The sequence below is a fragment of the Malaclemys terrapin genome, chromosome 9, assembly GCF_027887155.1.
Source record: "Malaclemys terrapin pileata isolate rMalTer1 chromosome 9, rMalTer1.hap1, whole genome shotgun sequence".
NCBI lineage: Eukaryota > Metazoa > Chordata > Testudines > Emydidae > Malaclemys > Malaclemys terrapin.
The window spans coordinates 71,771,106-71,779,838 of record NC_071513.1 but is presented as its reverse complement, the minus strand read 5'-3'; the positions used below and the strand labels follow the sequence as shown (position 1 = coordinate 71,779,838).

Sequence of the window (8,733 nt, the reverse complement as noted above, 5' to 3'; positions counted from 1 at the left end):
CTCAGGGGTGGGCAAACTTTTTGGCCCGAGGGCCATATCTGGGAATAGAAATTATATGGTGGGCAATGAACGCTCACTAAATTGGGGTTGGAGAGTGGGAGGGGGTGAGAGCTCCTGAGTGGGGCCAGAAATGAGGAGTTCAGGGTGCACAAGGGGGCTCTGGGCTGGGGTGGGTGAATGGGGGGTGGGGAATGAGGTCTCCAGCTGGGGGTGTAGGCTCTGGGGTGGGGCTGGGGATGAGGAGTTTGGGGTGTAGGAGGGTGCTCTGGGCTGGGACCTAGGGGTTCGGAGGGTGGGAGGGAGATCGGGGTGAGGTGCAGGGGGAGACTCAGGGGTGCAGGCTCTGGGTGGTGCTCAAGTGGCTCCCAGAAGCAGTGACATGTCCCTTCTACGGCTCCTAGGCAGAGGTCCAGCCAGGCAACTCTGCACGCCGCCCTGTCTGCAGGCACTGCCCCTGCAGCTCCCATTGGCTGCGGTTCCCGGCCAATGGGAGCTGTGGGGGCAGTGGTTGGGGCGAGGGCAGCTTGCAGAGTGGAGCCCCCTGGCTGCCCTACATGTAGGAGCCATAGGGGGGCCATGCCGCTGCTTCTGGGAGCCGCGTGGTGTGGCCCCTGATCCTGCTCCCTGGGTGGAGCACCAGAGCAGGGCAAGCCCCAGACCCCACTCCCCAGCGGGAGCTTGAGGGCCGGATTAAAATGGCTGGTGGGCCGGATGCGGCCTGCGGGCTGTACTTTGCCCACCTCTGGTTTAGCCACACTGCAATTAAAAACCCACAGCTGGTCTGTGCCAGCTGACAGGGACTTGCGGGGCTCAGGCTAAAGGGCTGTTTAATTGCCGTGTAGACATTCAAGCTCGGGCTGGAGCTAGGGTGACCAGATGTCCCGATTTTATAGGGACAGTCCTGATTTGGGGGTCTTTTTCTTATATAGGCTCCTATTACCCCACACCCCCTGACCCGATTTTTCACATTTGCTGTCTGGTCACCCTAGCTGGAGCTGCAGTCTGCGCTCTAAGACCCTGCGAGGTGGAGGGTCCTCAACCTCAGCCTGCAGCCTGAGCCTGAATGTCTACATCACAATGAAATAGCTCCACAGCGGGAGTCAGCTGGCATGGGCCAGTCATGGGTGTCTAATTGCAGTGTAGACACACTCAAAGAGCAGCGGGTGTGGGAGGGGTTCTGGGTCCTGCTTGTGGGCTAAAGCAGGGGTTCTCAACCTTTTCTTTCTGAGGCCCCCCCAACATGTTATAAAAACTCCATAGCCCACCTGTGTCACAACAACTGTTTTTCTGCATATAAAAGCCAGTGCTGGAGGTTGGGGGTAGCAAGCAGGGCAATTGCTGTGGGCCCCACAGCACAGGGGGCCCCACAAAGCTAAGCTGCTCAGACTTCAGCTGCTGTCCTGAGTGGTGGGGCTCAGGTAGGGTTACCATACGTCCTCTTTTTCCCGGACATGTCCGGCTTTTCAGCAATCAAACCCCCGTCCGGGGGGAATTGCTGAAAAGCCACACATGTCCGGGAAAATGGCCGGCACTTCCTCTCCCCCTGTGGCTCTGCTCCACTCCTCCTCTCTCAGATTTACAGAGCCAAGCTGCCCGAGCAAGCGCTACTGGCTTCAGGCAGCCTCCGGACCCCGAGCCCCCAGCCAGGCACTTCTCCTACCCGGCTCCAGCTGAGCTGCTCCCACGGTGCAAGGTCCCGAGGCAGGGGGGGTGCTGCCTGAAGCCGGTAACGCTGGCTCCTGCAGCTCTGCTCTGTAAGTCTGAGGGGGCGGAGCCGAGCTCGGCTGGAGCTGGGGAAGGGACGTGTCCAGCCAGCTCTGGGTCCTGAGGTAGGGGAGGGCTGCCCGAAGCCAGCAGCTCGGCTCTTACAGTCTGAGCTGGGAGGAGCAGCTCAGCTGGAGCCCAGGTAGGAGAAGTGCCTGAAGCCGGTAGCACTAGGGCAGCTCGGCTCTTAAACAGAGCCGAAGAGTCAGGGAGCAGCAGCAGTCGCCAGAGCCTGCTCTAAGGTAAGCCAGGGATGCCAGCAAAGCTGGGAGTACCATGCGCCGCTGATTGCACAGGTGGGGGGCAGCGCTGGGGGAGCTGCTCCGGGGAGTCGCCAAAAAGCACTGACTGGTGGGGGAGGAAGGGAGGGCAGTGTGAAAAAGGCAGGAGTGTGCAGAGGGATCAGAGCTCTGGCTGCGATGGGCATCGGGCTGCCTTGCCTGCAAGTGGATCAGAGCTCCTGGGGCTGGGGTGTGCTGTATGGCACTCAGCTCCCCATTTGTGATGAGACACAGCAGTGTGGTGGATCACTGCGAATTGATGAAGAGTGTGACAAATTCTGTGCTGAAGTGAATAATATGTACAGCAGATGCTTAGAATATTTGGAGATGTGGCTTAGACCCCTTGAAGACTTCTCTTGTTACAGGTGGATTACCCTGAGTGAGACACCGAATTGGAGTGATGTGGAACCTTGTATCAAGTACCTGACCGATAAGGGGATGCAAATTGATGACGTGAAGTGTTTTGATCAGTTCAGCAACCTGAAGAAGTTTACAGAAAGTTGCAACAGTGATGAAGAGTTCAGTAATTTGCTAGCACACCAGAAGTGGACCAAATATTTTGAGAAATCCAAAAACATTGAGTGTCATTCAGAACTGTTAAAGATTGCACAGTTTTTCTTTGCTATTCCTTCTCACAATGCAAATGTAGAGCGAATTTTTTCACTGATGCAAAGCCAGTGGACAAAGGAAAGGACCAACTTGAATGTTGAGTCGTTGAAAGGAATTCTACTTGTACAGTACAACTTCAGACAAACTTCTTGTAAAGACTTTCATGCCTTCTTAAAGAGCAATCAACCACTGCTGAGAAAAATGCGATCTGCAGAGAAGTATGCGTGGGCACATGAGGAGAAAGAAAACTGAAGAACTGGTGAAAGGAAAGGACTCACTACATATAAAGAATTACGTTTTAGAATTAAAGAATTAAATAGCTCAAAATGTCCGGGATTTTACCCGGCAGGGAGGAGAACTGGGTGCTCCAAGGCATCTGGGGAGCTGGGAAACAGAACAGTGTGAGCTGCGTGTCCTGACCGCTCCCAAAAACGGAGCGCTGGGGCAGATCCTCCACTGAGCAGCTTCATTAAAGTCATGGGAGTCTATACTAGTGGAGTGCCTGACTTTAGAATTGGTGCAGTTGTTTCGTGTGGCTGGGAGGGAGGAGGGGGAATGTGGGGTGCTCAGGGGAAGGGGCGGAGACTTTGGGGAAGGGGTTGGAATGGGGGCAGGGAAGGGGCGGAGTTGGGCGGGGCCAGGGGCGGGGAAAGGGGTGGGGCGGGGGAGGGGAAGGGGCGGAGTTGGGGCGGGGCCGGGGCCCCGTGGAGTGTCCTCTTTTTTCAATGTTCAAATATGGTAACCCTAGGCTCAGGGCAGTGGGGCTTCAGCTTTCTGTCTTAGGCCCCAGTGAGTCTAATGCTGGCCCTGTTTGTTGGGTCCCCGGGCCCTGAAATCTGCTTGCAGTTCCCTAAGGCAGGAATTCTTAACCTTCTTCTGTCTGAGCCCCCTCCCCAAACATGCTATAAAAACTCCATGGCCCACCTGTGTCACAATAACTGATAGCAAGTTGGGCAGTTGCCTGGGGTCCCATTCCACCAGGGCCCCCACAAAGCTATATTGATCAGGCTTTGGCTTCAGCCCCCGATGGTGGAACTCAGCGGGGCTTCGGATTTCTGCCCCAGGCCCTAGCGAGTCTAATGCTGGCCCTACTTGGCAGCCCTCCTGAAACCTGCTCGTGGTCCCCCAGGGGGACCCAGACCCCTGGTTGAGAACCACTGCTCTAAGGGGCCTTGGACTCTTGGTTGAGAACTGCTGGGCTAAAGGGCACTGGACTAGCAAAGAGTGGAAGTGGGAGCACAGTCTGTCTGGAAAGAGCCTGCTTAAAGCCTCTCTGCCTGAGGGATTTGCCAGGATTTTTCTCTCTCTATTTGGGTTCTTGGGTGTTCTGAATTCTAACCTGAATTCTGAATTCATAACATTGTGTTATGTTGCCACCTTCCTGCAAGAGTATTTCAGTTTTTATCTAATTTCTCTGTGTGTATACTGTGAACATAACAAGAAGGAGGCTCGGGATGCATGTTTAGAAGCTCTATAGCATGTGGCAATGGAGCAAGTACAAGGTTCCTTCCTAGCCTTCTTGCACCCCATTACATAAACACCCTTACTTCTGTAGCTGCTCCACGGATTGTCTTTTGGTGGCTTGGTGCACAGACTATGTAAGCTTCCCCACAGGACTAACTCATGTGCACAATGTGTTTTGTATATACCAAGCTTCACTCAAAGGTGGATTTGTAGGGTCAGGTTATAAACCCAGGAAGAGGGCAGCATTTTAAAAGAAAGACTCTTCTTGTTTACGACAGATTTAATCTCTGTGTTTTTTCACCGTGACAGCAATATAAGGGTTTGTTAGACGACAGCTAGAAACTGTTATTAGTGTCATCAGTAAGGATGATAACATATCTATGTTGTTAGCTTTGACCATTTGTTCTGTGATGTCACATGCATAATAAATCAAGAGACATAACTGGTTAGCTGGAAGGGTGGGAGCACAATGACTCAGCACAATGCGTCAGTGGCAGGCACCAAGGTCTTTTCCTCAGGGATTAGTGATTATATCAAGAAAGTAAAATAATATCACATGATCAGCAGTAAACAGAAAAATTCCCCAGCTGGGGCTTCTCACCCATTCTTATGACCTTTGGATGTCAGCCCTACCTTCCCCAAAGCAGCCTCCTTCCTTTGTCTCCCAAACAGCCATTCCTTTGGCCCTTTCATTGAGTAGCAGTGACTGGAAAGGGGCAGCTGTGCTGGAGTTGATTGCTTGTTCACCAGCTAAACAGATGTTAACCCCTCCATCCCCTCACAGAGGGCTCCTTTGCCTTGAAATCAATCTGGCAAGTCAGGGGGAAACCTCAGGCTGCAAGAGTCTGAAGACTTCCTTCTTCTTCCAGTGACTTCAAAGGTATTTGGAGGGGGGCATTAAAATAAGGCTAATCAAAATTCATACTTACAGATGCAAGCTCATTATTGGCATAGTTTACAAAGCACCTTTCCATGCCCTCCTGTTGCCAGCACAGAGTGCCCGAGGCAAGGTTTTTGGAGGGGGGCATTAAAATAAGGCTAATCAAAATTCATACTTACAGATGCAAGCTCATTATTGGCATAGTTTACAAAGCACCTTTCCATGCCCTCCCACGTAAAGCCTCACACAAATGGTGAGGTGTACTATGTATAAGATTTTGTTCTGTCTTTTTTCGCCGTCCCAGGCCAATGGGGGTGGCGGGAAGCGGCGCAGGCGAGGGATGTGCTGGCCACGGCTTTCTGCCACCCCCATTGGCCTGGGACGGCAAACCGCGGCCAGTGGGAGCCGGATCAGCCGAACCTGCCGACGCGGCAGGTAAACAAACTGGCCCGGCCCGCCAGGGTGCTTACTCTGGCGAGCCGCGTGCCCGAGGTTGCCGACCCCTGTGTTACCCTATGAAACTGCTTTTTAGAACAGATAAAATGGACTGAGACCGAGGAGGTAAGACTAAACTGAGGGTAATAGCAGTTATCTATGTTAGGCAGGAAGAAAGCATGGACTTCATCACGCTTGTTTAATGAGCGGAACTTCTTACTATATTACCAGCTCCAACTGTTCAGGACTCAGGCATAAAAAAAAAATCAGAAGACTGGCTTAAAAATCGTAAGGGATTTTTAAAATTAAAAAATGTTTTTTTTAACCTTTTGAGTTCACATTTTCAAGTTTTCTCTGAAACCACAAAAGCTAGAAATTTACATTTTAAAAGAACGAAGGCTGAGATTCCCATGTAATCACTTGACTCCAGGAGCTGGGGCTTTAAAGAAAATATCAGCTATCAAACAGTTGGCCCCATAAATCATGCTAGCATTTTTTAAACTTCAAAACTAGCTCTGTAGAGGACAGAAATTCCATTTTGTGACAGATTTTGAAATTTAGTTTCATTCCAAATCAGAACAAAACTCAATTTTGAAACTCTCCAATTTTTTTTTAAAAAGTGTTTTGACAAAAGATTTAATTTTGACTTTTTTATTCTATAAAATTAGAAAATTCAAAATGAAAAGTAGTGACCCTTTTATTTATTGTTTCTGTGATTCACTGGTGCTCCTTGCAGTGGCAATGTCTTTGGCTGCCAAAATCAGAGCAAGTTGCATCTTCAGAATAGGGGGATGTACAGAGCAGAGGTTGTGATAATGAATGGTCTAAGGTGCAGCACCAGCAACTCTTGAGATCAGACATAACTTGTTAAAAGTGCACAAACTACTGTGTGCAACAGGAATTTATTCATTTTAGATGCCCAACCAGGACTTCAATACAAGAGAAAGTATCTTCCCTTTTTTAAAATAAAGTCAGCTTAATAATATGGTAAGAGAAAGGAAGGAGAGTTCTCATGGTTACATATAAGGAGAGATGAATCACAATCAGAATATTTGATCTTAGGGATGAATTTCTGATTCCGAACAGCAAAACTCCCTATTGACTTCAGTGGAGTCAAGATTTCACCACTGATATTCAATCCACTTTATATATTTATAAATTGACTTAAATCCACACTAATGTATATTTGCATGTTAAATATCAATAGAAAGTTCAAGGCAGGGTATTATTTATTAAAGAAACTGGAAAAGAACCAACACAGAATACTGTGCTTTAGGCAAATTTGATTGTTAAAATAGAGATGACACTGAGTATTGCAAGTTATGTATACAAGAAATTATTACTGTGACCTGATGTATTAATTGTAACTGTATTATAATCCTTACTAAATGCGAGGTTTGAAAGAGTTAAGAAAGTGCAGTATAAAGAAAAATGTAACAAGTTGACTAATTAGGTGATTTTAACAGATTATATATTTCCGTGAGTGCTAAGTATCTAACACATCCTTAGTTCATGCCAAGTTAATTTAGTGGCCATGATAATTTCCACAATGAACATCAGTGATAATGGAACTGGATTGCAGTAATGGACTGTATTGATTTTTTTAAAGTGACATATACGTTTTAAAAGCTGCTTGATTTACTATCTTCTCGGCCTGTCCCATGAGAAATTATATGAGGGAGGATACATTGGCTGAATGCGAGCTATGCAGTTGTGCTGAATACATGTAATCAGAATTTTTGCCAGCTAGTTACATGGCTCCTTCCACCCATGGAAGTAATCCTGCACCCATGGAAGTCAGTGGCAAAATTCCCACTGACTTCAGACATGCACAATCACTCCTGTAATCTCCATTTTCAGAGGAAATGAGCATTTTTATCAGACTCTGTAGAAACTGACAAGGGTCTTTTGAAAAAGTGTTTTAAAGATATTTCCCCCTAGATATTTGTTATGGCCTGATTTCAGCAAAACACTTAAGCATGTGATTAATTTAAAGCATGTGAATTATCCCAGTCCTATAAAGCATTTAAGCACATGCTAGTCCCACTAAACTAAATACATTAGGTATGTGCTTAACTGCTTTGCTGAATTGCAGTCTAGCTCAGACTCTTGGAAGCTGAAAACTAAATTTTTTTTTTTTTAACCAGAAACCCTCTTTTCAGTCATCATATATTCACACTCTAGTCTGTTATGACAGGGTTATTTTGGGTGCTGAGCTATTGACCCACATAATACAGCATTGTAACATTTGATTTGAAAAGGGGGGCGGGGAATGTAAAGCTCTTGCTTTCCAAACATTAGCTACCTGTGAAATAATACATAATGGGGTGGTGTGGGCTTAAGCTTTTATTAACATGCGTTTGGGATAGCTTTTACTAGACCTGAGTTACTGCAAATTATGACAAACTCATGAAACCAATGAAATCTTAAAAAAACAAACAAAAAAAAAACAAAAAAAACCACACCACCACTGGGTATTCTGTATATCCCCTGGGTCCTACCCAACTTCTGTCTAAATGAATGGAAAGACTCCTACTAACCTGAATAGGAACTGGATCCGGCCTATGAGTCCTACTGTCTCAGAGGAAAAGAAAAATAACATTTTGGAAACCTCAATTACCAGAGCAGCCTTTCTAGACATAATAATGTTAGTTTTAAAGTACAACATCTCAGGATCTTCCAGAGCTAGAAACAATAACCTGTTGGAAACTTAGGCTTCCCTGGCTTTCCAATGGCATAACTCTTACAATGTTAGTTCTCACCTTAAGCCAGGGGTCGGCAACCTTTCAGAAGTGGTGTGCCGAGTCTTCATTTATTCACTCTAATTTAAGGTTTCACGTGCCAGTAATATTTTAACGTTTTTAGAAGGTCTCTTTCTATAAGTCTATAATATATAACAAACCTATTGTTGTATGTAAAGTAAATAAGGTTTTTTAAATGTTTAAGAAACTTCATTTAAAATTAAACTAAAGTGCAGAGCCCCCCGGACCGGTGGCCAGGACCTGGGCAGTGTGGGTGCCACTGAAAATCAGCTCGCATGCAGCCTTCGGCACACGTGCAATAGGTTGCCTATCCCTGCCTTAAACCATCACTGGTCCAGGGCTGAAAATTGCTTACCCTACATCTCAGATCAGTGTAACTGTTTTTCTGAAGAGTAAAGGAAGCCTCACTTCATCAGGTTGTTTGAAAAAGACATACACATGTGGCATATGAAACACTGCAAAGCCAATTGAAAAGTTCTTGCTTTAATATCTTCATTTTGTTTGTTTCATTCCTTAAATCCTCTGCTTCCTTCCTTCC

General features: G+C 47.0%; 1 long non-coding RNA gene across 1 annotated transcript; it reads left to right on the top strand.

Annotated features, from left to right (window-relative positions):
- The first annotated feature begins 1,532 nt into the window (after window positions 1–1,532).
- LOC128843398 (uncharacterized) lies at window positions 1,533–3,144 on the top strand. The gene is made up of 2 exons (XR_008446258.1): window positions 1,533–2,006; window positions 2,411–3,144. It is a non-coding gene; the product is annotated as an uncharacterized LOC128843398 (long non-coding RNA).
- Window positions 3,145–8,733: the final 5,589 nt, after the last annotated feature.